This window comes from Pinus tabuliformis, chromosome 4_2, assembly GCF_031772625.1.
Source record: "Pinus tabuliformis cultivar Carrire ecotype Pingquan chromosome 4_2, CPIR1, whole genome shotgun sequence".
Classification (NCBI taxonomy): Eukaryota; Viridiplantae; Streptophyta; class Pinopsida; order Pinales; family Pinaceae; genus Pinus; species Pinus tabuliformis.
The window spans coordinates 20,031,545-20,051,685 of NC_142304.1; the positions used below are offsets into that span (position 1 = coordinate 20,031,545).

A 20,141-nucleotide genomic window follows, 5' to 3' on the forward strand; every position below is an offset into this window, starting at 1 on the left:
ACTCCTCAAGGATCCTGCCCATCTGTAGCTCTTTCGAACTACAGCTCCAAATCAGCCCACCTCCCTCCTAGAGGTATCTCGGTTGTCATGGAAAACTCCTTCTCTTCGATCTTCATGGTCATAGCCTTCAAATCGTGCTTCTCATCCTTGTCCTTCTTCTTGAGAGGACACTGAGTTGTGTAGTGACCCATCTCACCACACTTGAAACAATTGATCTTCGAGACGTCCTTCTTACGTCTCTGTTGCTTTTGTTGTCCCTTCGATGCAAGGGTTGCATTATCCTCCTCCTCCTTGGGTGTCAACCCACTACTGCTGCTTCCATCAAGTTTGACCTTGACTAAGTCTCTCCTCAGCTCCTCTTGTTTTAGAGCTGCCCACATCTCATCCCAATTCGGCAATGCTACTCTGCCCAGGATACTCTGGACAAAGACTTGCCACTCATTTGAGACAGAATTGAGGGCTAGTATAACCAACTTTGAATCCTGAGGTCTATGCCCTGCAGCAGACAACTCATCATGGGTTTCCTTCAGCTTCGTGAGGAATGGATCCACATGTTCTCCCTTCTGCATCTGAGCAGATCTCAACTTCTGCTCCAAGTACATCTTCTGCTGCTCGAAAGATCCCTGATATAACGTGGCCAAGGCATCCCACATCTCCTTAGCAGTCCCTCTATTAGCAACGTGACACACCACGTGATCCTTGACTCCATCTAGGATCATCCTCTTGGCCTTCGCCATATTTACCTTACACTTCTTCAACGGATCTGGATCTGTTGGTTCAGCGACCACATTGTCGACGTATGTGATGAGCCCCAAAAATGGATAATTATTTGGGCTCATTCAACCTCCTAATTCGACTTAATCCACCATTCTCATTAGTTTATTGCATGTTTTTTATTATATTTATGCTAATAGAGTGAATTGGGTTAGTCATTATGCCAGCAAGTCTAATGGGTGCTTTGTGTAGCCTTTTTGGTCAATTTGGAGACAAAATTGAAGGTCTTAATGAGCACTTGGCAACCAAATTCGTGGGAGAACAAGGGAGAGGATTTGTAGGAAGGTGTCCCCTTCATTTATGGGCCCTTACCTCGAATTCTCCACCATCATCTCGGAGTTCAAGGGCCACCAAATCAATTAGCACAAGGGCAGCCAAGCAAGTCAAGTAGGACTGCTGTTAACTACAAGTTTTGGGCAGCCGAGTCCCTAAAGTTTAGGAGGACTGTTGGGGTCCTCAATTTGTATAAATAAGAAGGCTTAGGGCCTCATTTTGGTTAGCTAGTGGTTAGTCATTTTGTAGCCAATGGTTAGTCATTTTGTAGGCAGAAGTTAGCTAGTTTGTATTTCGATTTTTAGGCAATAGATTAGCTTTGCTTTCAGCTCATTTTCAAGTTCTCCTTGTGGACAGTTTTGATGTAACTCTTCTTTTCTTGCTCAATAAAGATGAATCCAGCTTTGCACCAACTCTAAATCTCTCTTAGGAGGCTATAGCTCTTGGGGTTGGGTCCATCTCAAGCGCCCAATACCTCCTTTGATTATCTTTATGTGTCTTTGCTGCATTCTTAGAATAAAATCTGCTATTTAGATCTAAATCTTGTTTTGTCATTTAGTTTGTTTTTTTATGAGTAAAATAGCTTTATCATACTCAGATTTAGTTGATAGGTTGTTAACAGAAAAAGCTTCAAAAAAAGGGCCAACAAACATCTGTGGTTTCACCTCTCCCTCAGTGGGATCAGGAGCTGTGACTGGGATGACTTTGCTGCCCACAAAAACACTGACTTTGCTTTGCCATGCAATCATTAGTGTTTGGTTCTCATTTGCAGAAGTTGGTTACATGTTCAGATCTTTGAATGCTTCATTGCATAGTTAATATACATGGTTTCCTTGCAAATAAAGCTGTTGTCCATTCTTGTTACTGTTAGCTAGATCATATTAGGGTAGCATAACTAGATCTTTGTTTTCTTGCATGTCTTTGTTGGTTCAGTTGGAAACACAAATTGCAGAGCACCTGTACCACTTCTCTGTCTACCCAGACTCCCTCAAACCCATCTTCTCCATCTCCTAACTTGGTTTCTTGCCTCACGTTGCCATACTGCCCTCATAACCCTACCTTTTGTGCAGCATTACTTCAGTCTTCTTGGAACAAGTCCAGCCATCTACACCTTCTCCTCAACTCTATCCATCAGTCCTTGGGTCATTTCAGGCCCCTACCCTGCCTCCCTATCCATTCATGCACCTTACCTCACTCACCCATCCTCCAAAATCCAATTTTTAAACATCCTGTAGAAAAATTACAGAACATCCTGTAGAAATCCTAAACATCTTGTAGAACCCCTGCAGACTTCCTGTAGAAGCTCACGAATGAGGTTTCTTGATAGCCAAACTCTGTGAAACTCTCTGGAAGGGTGTTAGGGACCCCTTAGGCCCTCTCTGTACCATCCCAACCTTTTCCAAGCATTTCTCCTCCTTGATCCACCCCTGCACAGTGAAAAGCCAGTTAAAAGCACATGCATGATAATTCTAATAACTTAGTCAAAAATACAAAAAGATGTTTTCTTCAGCTAGAGGCAGTGTAGACACATGTATTTTACCTTCATAGAAGTAATGGCATCTCTTTTCGTAGTTTGCATTCTCTCCTTTGCGTCAGTAGGACTAGTTGGTAGAATTAGGGTTTGCTAGGGTTTGCGTTTCTTTTTGGCTTTTAGTTTCTTTCCGCAAGTAGATTAGCTTCCTTTGAGTTAGCTTTCATCCATCAGTTAAAAAGCTTCTTCTAAGAGCTCATAGAAGTTGGCTTAAGCCCCTAGCGGACTTGTGCCAGCTGACCAAGTGACAGCTGCGGCAAGAGCTAGTACTTGTGCATACAGCACCGTCGCTTCCAAGTTTGTTACGAACTACCGGGTTGATAAAATTAAAGAAGGGAATCCCAGGAGTTGCAGCATCGTTGCTGCAATACTGGAGCCCACCATCTTTTTGGCGCCGTTGCCGGGGAAACATCAGAGTATTGGTGATTGCTGCTTTTCTTCTATTTTCCACTACAATCTTCTGCTAAGTAGTTTATTTCATTTCCATTATGCAATTTCGTTTCTGCAAAAGTAGATTAGCATTTCCTGCTTTCATAGATTGCATTTCAATTCTGCAATTTCATTTCTGCAAGCGTAGATTAGCATTTCAATTCCGCAAGCGTAGCCTAGCATTTCATTCCTGCAATTTCATTTGAGCAAAATAGATTAGTCCTTTCATGCTTTCATTTCAATTCCGCATTTTCATTTTAGCAAGATAGTTAGTTGCAGTTCAATCTATTTCAGTTTTGCAAGTAGAAGTAAAAAAGCAAAAATCAACCAAAAAGATTTCATTTCATGCCTTGTAGGAGTAGAGATAAGTTAGAAAAATGATTACACAACACCCCCACCGCTTCACACAGCCAACCTTTTCTCTTCTTCGATGGCTGTGATTAAAGAACCCTTAGGTGGACAGCAAGACATATTTGAAGAACCTCAAGGGAAGAAGAAGAAGAAACCATTCCTCTGGAGCAAATGGCTACAAGCAGAAATGTTCGGAGCAGTCCCTTGTCCAAAGACGAATTTGAAGATCAGATAGAAGATTTCGAGAGTGATATGAGGCAGTTTCTTGCCATGCAATTGGATACCCTGTGGATCCAAAAGAAGCAAGAGGAAGCCAAGAGGGCTTTGGTCATCTTTTGTCCCAGGTGCACTAGAAAGCATCCTAGGAACGAATGTCCAATGCACTCCCTAGAAGTGTGTTTCATCTGTGAAGAATACCATCCTACAGATCAGTGCCCTTCCTTACCCAGAATCAAAGCTGCCTATCAGAGAGCCAAAGGAGCCACTGAATCACTCTATTATATGAACCAAAGGAGGCCACATGGAACTAGATCTTACCAGCAGGAACTGCAAGGGACATCCGAGACCTATTATGACCCTTATCAAGCCACTTTCATGCCTTCTTGGGGTCCCCCTTCTCATCCTTCCTGGTTCACACCTCCTCCTTGTTCCTTCACAGATCCATATTATGCCCAACCAGCTGCTCATTCATTTCACTCTTATGCTCAGCCACAGCCTCAGTGGAATGCACCTCATCAGGGGTGGAGGCCCCAGTACAACCCTCCTCCCACTTCTTTTCCTTTACCACCTGCTCAATCGCAACCATCACCTCCTCCTCCACCAAGGCAACCCCAAATGCCTACCCAACCACAACCCCATCCGCATCCATCTCAAATACACACCTCCACTCAACTACCCGTACCACCATTTCCAAAACCATACCATGGAGCATCTCAACCCAATTGCAAAGCTGAGGCACAACATGTCCAAACAACTGCTCTTGAGCTCAATGATCTTCACCATAGCTCAGGAAGAGTATTGCAAAAAAGAGACTATATTGAAAGCATTGAAGGACCACATCAGGCAAAAGAAGATTCAGAAGAGGAAATCAAAGAACCATGGGCTTTACTTGATGAAGAGAAGACATCAGAAGCAGAGATAAAGAAAGATCCTTCATGGTTACCATCAAATCTTCCATGTATTCAAGAGAAAGATCAGCAAAAAGAGGAAGATGAGGAAGTCATGTTAGAAGGTGACATGAAACATGATCCATATCAGCAAAAGAACCAAGGATATCAAAGCTATATTGAGATATGGTTTCAGACGGTCACTAAGTTGCAGCGATACTCTCTTTTTCAGCTATGTTTGATCCCTTCAAAGTCAGATCATTTGGTCCCTGAAATCCGGATACCTGTGAAAGCATGCATTTCGAGCCTTCACATCATCTTGTCTTTAATCTCGATGTGCACATGGCTCCATTGGAAGTATTCTTACACTTGAAAATGATTTTGTTTTTCAAGTAGGGTAGGGTAGAGGAAAAAAAAAAAAAAAAAGGAGAAAAAATGAAAATAAGAAGAGAATAAAAATCTAAGGTGAAAACCTCCTCGGAGGCGCCTTAGATTGGCTCATTGATTGAAAACCTCCATGAGACGGTCAATGGGTTGGGAAAAAAGAGAAAAGAGAATAAGATCTCTGGGTGAAAACCTCCCTTGGAGGCGCCCAGGGGAGGCAATTAGGGTGAAAACCTCCATGAGGCGCCCTAGTTGTTTTTCAAAAAAAAAAAGAGAAAAAGAAAAAGAAAAATAAATCTAATTTCCATTAAATAATTTCAGATTGCAGCAAGTTCAAAACAAAGACCTTCTATTCTATGTTTCCTGTAGAACCTTCAAGCGAGCCAGATTCGATTTTAGAAGGGGATCTAAAGCTTGGAATCCATTGGTTATGCCTGCAAGCATCCATGTTCCCATTCCTCACCCTTTTCCATCATCTTTTCCACCTCATTGTGCTTCTACAGGAAGTTCCTATAGAAATTGTAGGAAGCTAGAAATGGATTTCAAAAAGGTGGTTTGGCGAACATGGTAGCTTCCTCAAGGGTTCAGAAGTCCTCCTGCACTTTTCAAACTCCTCCTCCATCATCTCCATGCCTGCATCACAACCCAAGCTCAGTTTTTCTTACCATGCAACAAAACTGCAGAATGCCTTGAAGCAAAAATACATAGAACAGAATTTGTTTTTGCCCTAACTTGAAAACCATGCATCCATTTGAAAAACCGTTTTACAAGGAATTGTATAGGGATGATGGCAACATGCCCGAGCAGTTTCAGCCCATTCCGATGCACGGTTTCCAAGAAATCCGCCTCCATCACCGTCAGCCATTTTTGCATTTTCTCCATATCCGTGCATCCGTTTCAAAACCTGTTTCATGGGGAGATGCATATGGGTGATAGTAACCTACCCAAGCAGTTTCAGCTGATTCCGATGCACGGTTTCCGAGAAATTGATCTCTGAAATCTTCAGCCATTTTCCATTTTTCTGGAAATCTGTGCATCCATTGATCACGATTTTGCTATGGGAGGTGCATCATGATGATAGGAACATGCTCAGCAATTTTCAGATCGATCCAATCTATCGTTTGGAAGCAATGGCGAAAACAAGTTTCGGTCCTGTGAATATTCAGTGGCAGCAGCTTGAGGGTGCAATTCTGAGCGTGGAAATGAACTCCTGCAGCATGCACCCGGCCAGAGGACACCTGCACAAGGAAAACAACCAAAAATCATCAGCCAAGCCCTCATGCAACCAAAGAAACCAGTGCATGCAGAAATGACTAGCCACAGCACCTCACAGCAGCCATTTGACTTCAGGTACGTGACTGAAACTCGTTCTTCTATTGCACAAATCTAATTTAAAAACTGCATGAATGAATGGAATGGTGGAATTGAGCCACGAATATAGTAGGATTGAGCCGATAGTTCCTTGTCCAATTCTCTATCAATCAGCCAGGAATCATGCAACGTATGTGTTAGACAACTCACGTGAAATTTGAAAAAACACAGACAGTTGTGGATATTTTAAACTCTAGTGCAACTAAGGGTGAGGGATTACAGGTAGATGGCACTGCAGGGGACCAACAGTTTGCATGAGCAGCGCACGTCTCTGCCACCTCACCACAAATCACGCAGTAATTAAAGGAATGCTCGGCTGAAGTCTCATGTTAACTGCTGATTCATTTACACTTGCAAACCTCTTCAGCTGAATCCTCTGCCTCTGAATTCTGTTAAACTGACGTCCTTCGCCAAGTTTTTCGGCTTGTTCAAAATTCTCCCGCATACCAAGATCGTTCAAAGGTGCAGAGACATCCTACAGAAGTCGGGCACTCTACAGGCGTTTCTACAGGAAGCTGCGCCACAGGAAACCCAGCATACGAAGAAGCTTGGACTGTTCACGTTGAGGGTGGCAATTCTCAGTGAGTGTAAAGTATGAGTATGAACAACCATGGGATAATGTCAAAGCCCATTTGACAACTTGGGATCCAAATACCAAGCATACAGTGTCAAATTCTGAGATTCCCCAAGAAGTTGTAGAAGACAAAGAAGTTATATTCACTTGTGATGTTACTTTCCGGGAGAGCCCTATGAAATGGGCATCACGTTGGGATACTTACCTTCTTATGACAGATGATCAGATCCATTGGTTCTCTATCATCAACTCATTGATGATTGTTTTATTTCTCTCCGGAATGGTTGCAATGATCATGATGTGAACATTGTACCGGGATATCTCAAAATACAACCAATTAGAAACACAGGATGAGGCTCAAGAGGAAACAGGATGGAAGTCGGTCCATGGAGATGTGGTCAGGGCCCCAACCAATGCAAGCTTACTTTGTGTCTATGTGGGAACTGGAGTTCAGTTTTTTGCCATGACACCAGTGACAATGATATTTGCAGTCCTTGGTTTCCTTTCTCCTTCGAACCGTGGAGGTTTAATGACAGCTATGCTGCTATTATGGGTGTTTATGGGTTTGTTTGCAGGGTATGCATCGTCACGTCTATATAAGATGTTCAAGGGCACAGAATGGAGGAGGAACACGCTGAAGACAGCATTCTTGTTTCCAGGCATTGCCTTTTGCATTTTCTTTATTCTCAATGCACTGCTATGGGAAAAAATTCATCTGGTGCAGTTCCTTTTGGGACTATGTTTGCCTTGGTCCTTTTATGGTTCGGAATTTCTGTGCCATTGGTCTTTGTGGGCAGTTACTTTGGCTACAAGAAACCTGCAATTGAAGATCCAGTGAAGACCAATAAAATCCCTAGGCAGATTCCAGAGCAATCTTGGTATATGCAGCCCATTTTCTCAACACCAATTGGAGGCATGTTGCCTTTTGGAGCTGTATTCATTGAACTGTTCTTCATATTAACTTCAATATGGCTGCATCAGTTCTACTATATATTTGGGTTCATGTTCAGTGTCTCTGTGATCCTCATTGTTACATGTGCAGAGATCACCATTGTCCTGTGCTACTTCGAATTGTGCAGTGAAGATTACAACTGATGGTGGAGATCTTATTTGACTGCAGGCTCCTCAGCATTTTACTTGTTTCTCTATGTCACATTCTATTTCTTCACCAAGCTGGAGATGACAAAGCTTGTTTCTGGAATTTTATATTTTGGCTACATGCCCATCATGTCATACTCATTTTTTGTTCTAACCGGTACAATAGGTTTCTATGCATGCCTTTGGTTTGTGCGGACAATATACTCATCAGTGAGAATTGACTGAGGCTCTGCATGCAGCTGCCATTTTTCAGAGGGGCCGTTTAAGTTTTGGTTTAGGGGAATGGTGCTTGCTCCTTTTATGTTGTTTTAGAGGTTTTTGGGTAACATTACAGGAGACACCAATGTCAATGTGTTGCTGTGGGAGTTAATTCTGAAGATGTTGCAGGAACACAATGCCGAAAGGGGGCCTCCCAACACAAGTAGAAGGGTCCCTACCAAGTTCCCAGGCATCCTCACATCCATCCCCTCCATGAACACTCATTTTTTTCAGGGTTCGGACACAATCTAGTCATGGTTCAACCTTCTACAGGAAGCTACAGGACTTTCTACAGGAAGTTCTGTATTTCTACCAGAAACATCCTGTAGAGCCTTTGGGCAGGCCAGAATCAATTATGAAGAGGGATTTGAAGCTTGAAGTCTGTTGAGGAGGCATGCAACCACTCTTTTCTTCCATCCTCCACTGGTTTCATCTCCTTTCATATGATTGAATGAGCAGGCAGTGGGAAGAAGCAGAGAGAAAAGCATGGTTTCATGACCGAGAAGAGGAAATCACTTCAGAAGCTTGGGATGACAGGGAGGCCACCAGGGCCATCAAAGATGAGGAGATAGATTGGTTGCTCAGAGGATGAGCAACACTTTCAGTAGGGGGGTGATGATGAGCCCCAAAAATGGATAATTATTTGGGCTCATTCAACCTCCTAATTCGACTTAATCCACCATTCTCATTAGTTTATTGCATGTTTTTTATTATATTTATGCTAATAGAGTGAATTGGGTTAGTCATTATGCCAACAAGTCTAATGGGTGCTTTGTGTAGCCTTTTTGGTCAATTTGGAGACAAAATTGAAGGTCTTAATGAGCACTTGGCAGCCAAATTCGTGGGAGAACAAGGGAGAGGATTTGTAGGAAGGTGTCCCCTTCATTTATGGGCCCTTACCTCGAATTCTCCACCATCAGCTCGAAGTTCAAGGGCCACCAAATCAATTAGCGCAAGGGCAGCCAAGCAAGTCAAGTAGGACTGCTGTTAACTACAAGTTTTGGGCAGCCGAGTCCCTAAAGTTTAGGAGGACTGTTGGGGTCCTCAATTTGTATAAATAAGAAGGCTTAGGGCCTCATTTTGGTTAGCTAGTGGTTAGTCATTTTGTAGCCAATGGTTAGTCATTTTGTAGGCAGAAGTTAGCTAGTTTGTATTTCGATTTTTAGGCAATAGATTAGCTTTGCTTTCAGCTCATTTTCATGTTCTCCTTGTGGACAGTTTTGATGTAACTCTTCTTTTCTTGCTCAATAAAGATGAATCCAACTTTGCACCAGCTCTAAATCTCTCTTAGGAGGCTATAGCTCTTGGGGTTGGGCCCATCTCAAGCGCCCAATACCTCCTTTGATTATCTTTATGTGTCTTTGCTGCATTCTTAGAATAAAATCTGCTATTTAGATCTAAATCTTGTTTTGTCATTTAGTTTGTCTTTTGATGAGTAAAATAGCTTTTCATGCTCAGATTTAGTTGATAGCTTGTTAACAGAAAAAGATTCAAGAAAAGGGCCAACAAACATCTGTGGTTTCACCTCTCCCTCAGTGGGATCAGGAGCTGTGACTGGGATGACTTTGCTGCCCACAAAAACACTGACTTTGCTTTGCCATGCAATCATTAGTGTTTGGTTCTCATTTGCAGAAGTTGGTTACATGTTAGGGTAGCATAACTAGATCTTTGTTTTCTTGCATGTCTTTGTTGGTTCAGTTGGAAACACAAATTGCAGAGCACCTGTACCACTTCTCTGTCTACCCAGACTCCCTCAAACCCATCTTCTCCATCTCCTAACTTGGTTTCTTGCCTCACGTTGCCATACTGCCCTCATAACCCTACCTTTTGTGCAGCATTACTTCAGTCTTCTTGGAACAAGTCCAGCCATCTACACCTTCTCCTCAACTCTATCCATCAGTCCTTGGGTCATTTCAGGCCCCTACCCTGCCTCCCTATCCATTCATGCACCTTACCTCACTCACCCATCCTCCAAAATCCAATTTTTAAACATCCTGTAGAAAAATTACAGAACATCCTGTAGAAATCCTAAACATCCTGTAGAACCCCTGCAGACTTCCTGTAGAAGCTCACGAATGAGGTTTCTTGATAGCCAAACTCTGTGAAACTCTCTGGAAGGGTGTTAGGGACCCCTTAGGCCCTCTCTGTACCATCCCAACCTTTTCCAAGCATTTCTCCTCCTTGATCCACCCCTGCACAGTGAAAAGCCAGTTAAAAGCACATGCATGATAATTCTAATAACTTAGTCAAAAATACAAAAAGATGTTTTCTTCAGCTAGAGGCAGTGTAGACACATGTATTTTACCTTCATAGAAGTAATGGCATCTCTTTTCGTAGTTTGCATTCTCTCCTTTGCGTCAGTAGGACTAGCTGGTAGAATTAGGGTTTGCTAGGGTTTGTGTTTCTTTTTGGCTTTTAGTTTCTTTCCGCAAGTAGATTAGCTTCCTTTGAGTTAGCTTTCATCCATCAGTTAAAAAGCTTCTTCTAAGAGCTCATAGAAGTTGGCTTAAGCCCCTAGCGGACTTGTGCCAGCTGACCAAGTGACAGCTGCGGCAAGAGCTAGTACTTGTGCATACAACACCGTCGCTTCCAAGTTTGTTACGAACTACCGGGTTGATAAAATTAAAGAAGGGAGTCCCAGGAGTTGCAGCATCGTTGCTGCAATACTGGAGCCCACCAGTATGTCTTGAGGGCATGCTCATCTAAAAGGAATGACATTTCAAACTTCCAGATGACGTAGTTGGATGCTCCGTCCAACCTGTCCCAATCCCTTAAGCCACTGATTTCCATATTTGCCAAAAATAGAAAGTCGAATGACCTCCTCTCTCCTTTGTGTTGTTGTTGAGCTAGCCTACGCACTCCCTGTTGGAGCTAGTAAAACTGTTGCCCCTTGTTGTTGCTCAGCTCTAGAGAATTCAAATTCCTTGGCTAGGAATTCTCTAAGGAAGAAATTCCCACCGCCATGCTTCTTCTCTTTCTTCTGAGGATTTTTTGCCTAGCAAACTGCCTACAGAAAAATCTGCGTCCCACCAGCTCTCCTGTTAAATTTTGGTATGTTCTATGCTAGAGCAATTTATTTAAATTTTCACAGTTAGCAATCACATCAGCATTACGATAAACTGCAGATAGAACATAAATATAAAACGCAGAAGACAAGCCAAGACAAGAGGACACAAGATGTGGCGCGAGCCAGGGACAAACCCCACAATGTGTGGGGAAACCCTTTGATCAAATCTTCTTTTATCTTCAAAGTTCAGCAGAGAAAGAGAGAGAGAGAGTACAATTACAACAGAAGTCAACACTTTGACTTGTCTAGATCTAAGCATAGATCATCTTCTATAACAATGAGATCAGTTGAAGACATTCTGCTTCAACTGATTCTCTAAGGTGACTCCTTCACCTATCATCATGCTGCATCTGGTTCTCTTGCTGTACCACTCATACTGCACCATACTTCACTGATCATGCTGCCCATGATCTACATTATCTTGTAGTCTTGCTAATCATGCTGCCCTTTACATCATTACTCATCATGCTGCCCATGCCTATCATGCTGTAACACTATTACACTGCCATATGCATATCAGCCTTAGCTGCTTGCTATGGCTTGCAGCCTAGCAAAGCAGCTAGGCTATAGTTGCACCCTCCTACTAAACAGCTTCTCCCTCAGTCCTCTAATATAGAGACAACTGCTATCATACATAACCCATGCTTGAGAACAGCAGTCTTTAATATCGTTGCTGCTAGGATTCCTGTGCTTTGACTGAAGGCTATATTCATCCTTGATTGCAGCATATCTTCACATTAGGACTGCGTCCTTTTGGAGCATTCATAGACAGAGTATATGAGCATTAGGGTTGTCCTCTTTCATGACTGAGTTAGAACCTTTTTAATGACTGTGTTAAGATCATCTCCTAGGGCTATTGGTACAGCGTATTAGGGCCTCCATTGACTGTGTTTAGGGCTGCTGGGAACAGCATATTATGGCCTCCATTTGACTGCGTTTAGGGCTGCTGGAAACAGCGTATTAGGGCCTCCCTTTTACTGCGTTTAGGGCTGCTGGAAACAGCGTATAAAGTCTTCTCCTCTAGAGCATTTAGGGCTTCACGTGGCTGTAGTTTAGGGCTGCGTAAACCTTCACACTTTGGCAGCTACAGGTCTCTTTTTGACTGCGGCCAGATTATTATGACTGCGGCTTGACCTTCATATTACTGCAGCTATCCTTCATATTACTACGGCTGCATTTAGAGCTGTTTGGACAGCATATTAGTACCTGCGTTTAGGTGTATTAGGGCCTGCGTATAAGGCTACAGGTCAACGTATTAGGGCATCACTTGACGGTGTTCAGGGCTGATCCAATTACTGCGTGTAGGGACCTTCATGACCTGTGTGTCTTCATTTACAGCGGATAAGATTAGGGCAACATCTGCAGCTAGACCAACGTATTCTTTTTGGTGTCTCTCCTTCTCCAAAAACCCAAGACGTGGAGAGGAGGAGATCACTTCAAGAATATCTCCCCAAATGACTTCAAGTCCTCACCTATTTATACTAAAAACAAAGATGATGAATAGACACGTCTATTGGGCTTCTAGAGCCTACATAAGTGCTGGTCGGCTTGATAATAATTACATAAACAAAATAAATTCATATCTCCATATATACTTATCGGAATCGGATGATCTTTGGATCAATCCTACACCTCTCGACGAGAGGGATCCAATAAAAATATCAGCTGCCAGAAATAAGCTAACCCACATGGAGTTTGGCCCTAGTTGCCAATTTAACATCTCCTCACGTTGAGGCTTTTGCACTGCTTCCTCTACCCCGACAAAAATTCGAATTGGAAGTCCTTCTCTCCATCGACTCACTCGAAGAGAGACTGCCTCGAACTTTCAGCCCTTCGGCTAATAACTGCGCAAACCCTCTAGGGTTTCGAACTATTGCCTCCTGCAACTTTTTGTAACTCCCTCTTCTGCTCAGCGTTGGATCTATCGGCTTTGCTCTTCTTACTTCCCCTGCAGCTCTGATACCATGTGAAATTCCTAAACCAGAATCCCTACTACAGCAACTGATGATATTTCTCCTACTTGTTAGATTTACATGAACAAGTTATTTCCTACAACAAATATTAAAATACATACATTGCAACCTTCACTTAATTAATTATTATGTGGAAACAAGAGACTGAGAAAGAAAGAAAATACAACACAAATGACACCGTTATTTTTGGACAAATGTCCCCAGAAAAACTCAATGCGGGAAAACCAGTGCAGCAGATCTGAGGGTTTATTATTATTAATCAGTAACAAATTCTGAATACATCTCTGAACACCTCTCGGGTTATTCAATTATAAAGAGAAATACTGGCAGAAAGATTTGTGAGATTACCTCACACAATCATTGAGAAAATCCTGGTTGATCCGGACACTGGATGAAGTGCCTCTTGCAGGCCCTACGCGGCCTCTGCGCAGTCCTCACGTAGTCCCTACATCAACCTCTCTAGGCATTGTGTCACCCAGTTTGTTGATCGATTTGCTGCCCGAAGTCTCTACTCTCATCCTCCCGGTCTTACACCCCAGCTCCCGACTTCTAAAACTGACTCTACCCAACAAAATCTCAGACGCTCTCTCACCCTTTGCGTGGTCCCTTGTGGCCCTATGTCAGCCTCTGCATGAAATCTATTGGATCACTCTCTACCTCTCTGCTGATGATTCTCCGACTGAGAAAATATCTCCCTCTACAGATGCTATCCCTACCCCTCAACTGCAAGAAATCTCCTAGATCAAAACTTCTTCCTGAGATCTTCTCACTTCAGACATTCGATATCTTGATCTCTTTGTGTATTTTCCAAATGACCCTCAAGCTCCCTTAAATAATCTTCTCGATGACATTCAATGGCCCAGATTAAAAGTGAATCAATGGCTAAGATCATTTTAGCTTGATCCTCGTCTTCTTCTAGAAGTTACACCCACAATTTGATTAATACCAATTAATATTTTTAATTTCCTAAGTTTAGACTTAAGGTCCTATTAAAAAATATTAATTATTTTAATAAAATTGTCTCTGGGTAGAATTTTCCAAAACGCTTTCTGGGTTCTTGGAATACATGTGCCCAAGCCTCCTTGCAAAATTTGAGGCCTAGAGCACATCTAATGCTACCCAAAATCAACATTAACAATATTTAAAAAAATAGGACAAAATGGATGCCCTAACTTGATGATATTAGGACTTTGGTGAAAGTGTTTATACTAAGAAATGATGTCGTAACCATAACCCTTGAAGCATGAGGATATTCTTGTCAACTACCTTGATTTCAGGACATTAATGCTTGATGACCGAATAGTTGATGATGACTTGTCCTGACAGTGAGATATATATATATATATATATGGAAACTTGATATATTATAGTCTTATATGATCTAATGTGACTATGTCTTGAAGGAACAGTGACCTTGATGTTGACTAAAGAAGCTTTCCATTCAGAGGGAGAAACCCTTGATGAAATCCCAATACATATTATTATTTACATTATATTGAGGCCACCTCAGAGGTCATGAAGTGGATGAATAAAAGATCCATGATCGCAGTTTGTAGCAAGTCCTCTGGACCTGGAATGATGAACATCTGATAAAGGCATGTCTTTACAAATTAATTTTGTGAACTAACAGTTCTTCGCTGGAAGGGATGGTCTACCTCAAACAGTTTCAGGATCCACTTCCTGTGAATAAGTATTTTTGGCATACTGGTTGACATTGATGAATCATTGTTGTTAGATTTGATGAATCCTTGTGTTGCTTGATAGAGTCTGTATATATATATATATATATATATATGACAGAGACATCTTCATGAACTGAGAAAAATGATGTTGCTACCTCCCTGTATGTGAGGGAGTAAGGAAGGATAAGGTATTCCTCTCTTTATGTCATGCATTTGCTCTAACATAATATTGAAATTGATGTCCCATATAAATAGGAAAACAAAGGACTGTTGCTCAGTTCTACATAAGGCAGCATGATTCTTCAGTGATTTTTTTGAGTTGATACTGAGCCTCATCGTATACATTGGATTGTTGCAAAGAATCTTCTGAGATATCTTCATAATCCTATCAACCTTGGACTGAGGTGCACTGTCGGGGATCTGAAACTACATGGATATGCTGATGCCAATCGGGCTTACAATATGGTGGATAGAAAAGGTACATCTGGGTGCTCCTCTTTGGGGTCCACTATTACCAAAAACTAACAGATGTTGGGTTCATTGTTGTTGGGATCAATGTTGCACGAAGCAGGGACGTTTTTTGGAAGCGGGGACGCGGAAGCGTCATTTTCCAAAAATCTAGGAAGCAAAGCGTCTGCTATATATATATTTTTTTATATTTTTTTGCATTTATACTCAAAACAAACATCCCAAATACCAAATTAGTTGTAGAAGACATGAAACACATGCATATTTTTGCATAAATCAAGATAGATATAACATCCATTGTACATTAATGATTAATTATTTGGGCATCAACCATTTAGATGCATCAACCATCTAGAATCTAAATTCTTCTCCTCTTGTCTAGCCTTTGCCTCTACCTCAATTGTCTAGGGATATTAGTCAACATTGCCCAATTTTGATCAAACTACCTAATTCAAGACTTAAAATATGGTAGAAAAAGTTTAACATGCTTGATCGATGATTTTGACTTGATTGAAAGGTAATTTTTTGCTAAGGGCGTGCTGCGTGACAAAGGAGTTCAACAATTAACACCAACAACACTAGGGTACATATAGGGCTTGGTGCTCTTGATTAAATGCTAATCACATACCTTCATACTTGATATAATCTAATGAAATGCCACAATCCCATTGATCCTAAATTCCTGAAAACTGTTAAGTCTGCTGAATTTTGAATAGGATATGAAATTCTATTTTATCCATATGAAGTCCAATGAGGCTGGAACCACTCTCAAACATCCTGAGCCATTTCATGGTAATGTTAAAAATTTAAGTAAAAGTGAAATTCTCCTTTATTTTTCATTTTCAAGTGACATTTTCCTTTATTTTTCATTTTCATCCTTTTACTTTAAGAATTTAACATTACCATGAGGGAGCATCTGCTATATTTATACTTTTTTTATATTTTTTTTGCCTTCATTCCTCACCCTAACCCAAGGTCGACCCACCCCCAACAAGCAAACTCACCTAAAATTAAAAAAAAAAAATTGAAAAAAAAAACGATTTTCTAGATGCTTTTCTGGAATCATATGGAAGCGTACGCTTCGCCCTCTGAAGCGTCATATGAAGCGCGCTTTGGAGGAAAGCTTCCGAAATTTCCAGGAAGTGTCCAAAACAGGCGGAAGCGCGCTTCCGAATTTTGGAAGTGCGCTTCCGGGGACGCTTCCTGGACGCATCCGCACGAGACGCGCTTTGGGCCTTGGAACCGGGGGGGGACGCTTGCTGCAACATTGGTTGGGATGGTACAAAAGATATATGTTGGAGCATTCTGCAGACATATTTGGGATCTTGGTATTGATATGCATGTTCGAGATTGCTCGAGGGAAAGTAATCTCAGGAAGGGAGCACTGTAATGTCCCCTTTTCCGAATGGTCACTGACTCGGTAACCTGTTTGATTCTCGTAGCGTACAAAAGGAAAAAGAGGATTGATCAATTAAGTTGTTTGACTATCAGTCCGGTGAAACGAGCACCATTTAGAAGTGACAGTGAATAATTAAATTAAAAGGGTTCTATTAAGTAACTATGGGAAAAATAATAAAAACTTTTTAAAGTCACTTTATATTGTTGAGCGGGAAAAAGGTAAAAAGGGGGCATCCATGGTGTTTTGACAACCCATGGTATTTTGATGACCTATGGTATTCTAATGATAAAAATTGTAAAAGAGAATTGGAGCAAACCTTTGGGTATGCATTGGTTATTATTCTAAATTGATTTTTGTGAGCTCTTGAAGCTTTGTGTAAGGGTGTGAAACCCTCGCGGAGAGCTGATCAAGATTGGTTTCGATGGTGAGACATACCCACCCTAGCCAATCAAGGAGGAGGAATCATTTAGATTTCTCAAAGGTGTTTACTGACGAGAATTTTACCAGGGAACATGGAGCTTGAGGAGGAATCGACTCATCCATTTACAGCAGCTTTGTGTTTTTCTTGAGCAGGTTCTCGTGTTTTGTAAGGGATCACAATTCTTCTGGAGAGGCAATAGTTTATTGGAGAAACATTATTCGACCGGCCAAGTCATACCATTTGCAAGAGTTATCCACAGGCTCCAAAAATCAAATTTATATATCTTAAATAAGTTGTCTAGCATGTAATTTCATGATCAACATTAACCAAATAATTGGTTGAGCTTATTGTTGTGTATTTTTGCCTATGGTGGATTTATTTGTTTGCAAAAACATTTTTTACCATGGCATTAATAACATAGTTATAGTATTTTTTATACTGGTTTATTTGTAGTATGGTGACATGGTCTTCATATTTATTTACTAGCAAAATGTTTGAAGAAATGTCTTCCTTCAAAGTGTTTGACAAAATGTTTACATGGTAAGAAAACAAAATTACAAGTTTATTTCAATGGGGGGCATTACACGAATTGTTATCCATCAGTGCTTATATAGGTAAAATCCTTGTTAACCTCAATTCTAATATAGTGCACAAGACTTGAGTGAATTTTTCATTGAGATCTCACTGAAACCTCAATGTGCTTAAACTCTAAAACCCTCCTTCAATGTTGCTTTTTATTCTAATGGATGACTTTGTTTTGATGGATTTGGGTGTGTTGTGGGATTGTTTCATGTAGCTTCTATTGTTGTTCCCTGACTCACTTATGCAAAAGACAGTTTGGTGGCATTGGAGAGTTGGAATTTGGGATCCTCTACCTTGGAGTGTACTGAGCAGCCTTGTTCAAGGCTCTCAGTTGGTTTAAGTTGTTTCCCAGGTAGCAATTGAGACATTTCATATTTTTTAGCGAAATCACTCTCACTGTGTTTCTCATATTAACATCCATTTTAATTTTTCTTTGGTTGAAAGTTTCTGTGCCCTCTTGAGGTTTTGACTTTACCTTGGTTGCTTTAAATTTGTTCAAAAGTCACATAGATACTAGATTTATGGCCTTCAATCTTACGAGAAACATTTAAATTCTACGTAAAATAAAATATATTCAGCTCAGTAAGATAAATAGTCAAAATTTCCAAAAACAATTACCCTCACATTTACAAATTTTATTAATACATTACAAAGAAAAAATATCAAAAAATCTCTTTTAGTAAATAATTGAAAATTTAGCTAACATTTTCTTTGTACGTCTTTCTCATTGGATTGACTTCCATAGATTTTAGGGTTTTTTGCCCTGTTCCAAATATATAGAGGCTCAAGGGGCATAACCACATCCCTTTCCAAAGCTTGTGAATCTTAGGATTTGGTGTATTTTTAATACGCTCTCCTTCAATTCGATTCATTTCTCAAATCTGATCAACCATCATCCCAGTGCTCCTTTCCATTCATCGCTCAACTCCCAACAACTTTTTTGTTAGTGATATTCGGTGGTAGCTATACATAAAGAAGTAAAATGTATACCTGTAATGAAATCTATGTTATTGAACAATTAGCGCTGAATTAAATTATCACAACAAGCTCCACTTAAATTCTACTTCAGTTGGTCCATAAATCTCTTAAAATGTAATGTAATGCAGTTGGGGACTTCTCATTGGTGGCCTTCTCAATAATCCTGTAACATCCTTTTCCTCATTGAATTCGCTTATGCTTGAATGCTAGGTAGGGTGCACTTAAAATCGAGAGATGGTACAATTTTTGTGGACACCTTTCACACCTAATTAAATGACACATTGGAACCCTGTTTAACTATTTAGAGTCTTTTTCAGATAATTGTTCATTTGCTTGGTTCTATTATAGAGTCTATATATGTCCTATTTGGTTTATATTTTACACATGTTCATAATCTCTCCAATTGCACATTCCCTAGTACATAAAAAATTTCTAGGCTTCAAATTGAACATGTGCATATTATGTATGTGTAGTTGCAAGGGCCAGTGCAACATCAATGGGACCTAATGGTTGAAATCTCAGGCCCACCTGAAAGGGGTTGTGACAAGTTGAGCTATGGAGAGCTCTATTGTAGCTGTGTTGAACATAAGGGAGACTCTCATCCCACGTGTGTGGATGCTTGGAATTGCAGATGTGCAAAATTTGCATGATCATTATGTTGACAATCTATGTCTGGCCATCAATCTGGGGGTGGAAGGTAGTTGATTTGGTGAGCTTGGTGCCCAACAATGACCAAAGGCTCGGCCAGAATGCAATTAGGAACCTACTATCCCGATCTGATATGATGGTGTGTGGGATCCCAAAATGTACCCACACCCATTTGAAGAAGATCTTAGCAGTGGCTTTTGTTGTGATACTCTATTTGCAGGAAGTCAAGATGGCCATCTGAGAAAGACTCCAATGGCAGTATTGGTTGAGATGGTTCAGCATTCATATTATGGACCAGCCATCAATGAAATGCAAGAAAATATGAAGACATCCATAGTGGTTACAAGGCTTCCAAATGATAGTCACTAGAAGCACATTCAAGGATAGATTAATAATCTTGCAGAAGGCCTCTTAGCAATGAAGGAAAATATCAGGAGGGTAAAAGGCACAATATTAAAGAAGGATAGTGAGCTTGAAGAAACAAGGATCAGGAGTGCTAGGTGTTAATTTGGCAGCTTAGTGACAAATTCCAACCATTGGACTAAACTCCGAGAGGACCAAATTGACTTTTGAAGCACTCAAATTGGACAAGGAAAAGTGTATTTTCGAAGTGAAGCCCACAATGTCAAAATTGTCAAGGTCAGCCTAAGGACAAATTAGTCCTCCTCCAATGCCTATAAATTAAGGACAGCTCAACCTCATTTGGACATCATCATCAAGCTTCTTCTTCTCTCTTCTTTGGTTTGGTTTGGTTTGCACAGGTCTGAAGTTGGT

The 20,141-nt window shown here is 40.9% G+C and overlaps 1 protein-coding gene and 1 pseudogene across 2 annotated transcripts in view; one reads left to right on the forward strand and one right to left on the reverse strand.

Moving 5' to 3' along the window:
* The window catches only part of LOC149168158 (Ubiquitin-like superfamily protein), a 237,525-nt gene that overhangs the window by 53,573 nt on the left and 163,811 nt on the right, over nucleotides 1-20,141 (reverse strand). The window lies entirely within an intron of this gene.
* On the forward strand, nucleotides 5,979-8,116 carry LOC149168159 (transmembrane 9 superfamily member 7 pseudogene; annotated as a pseudogene).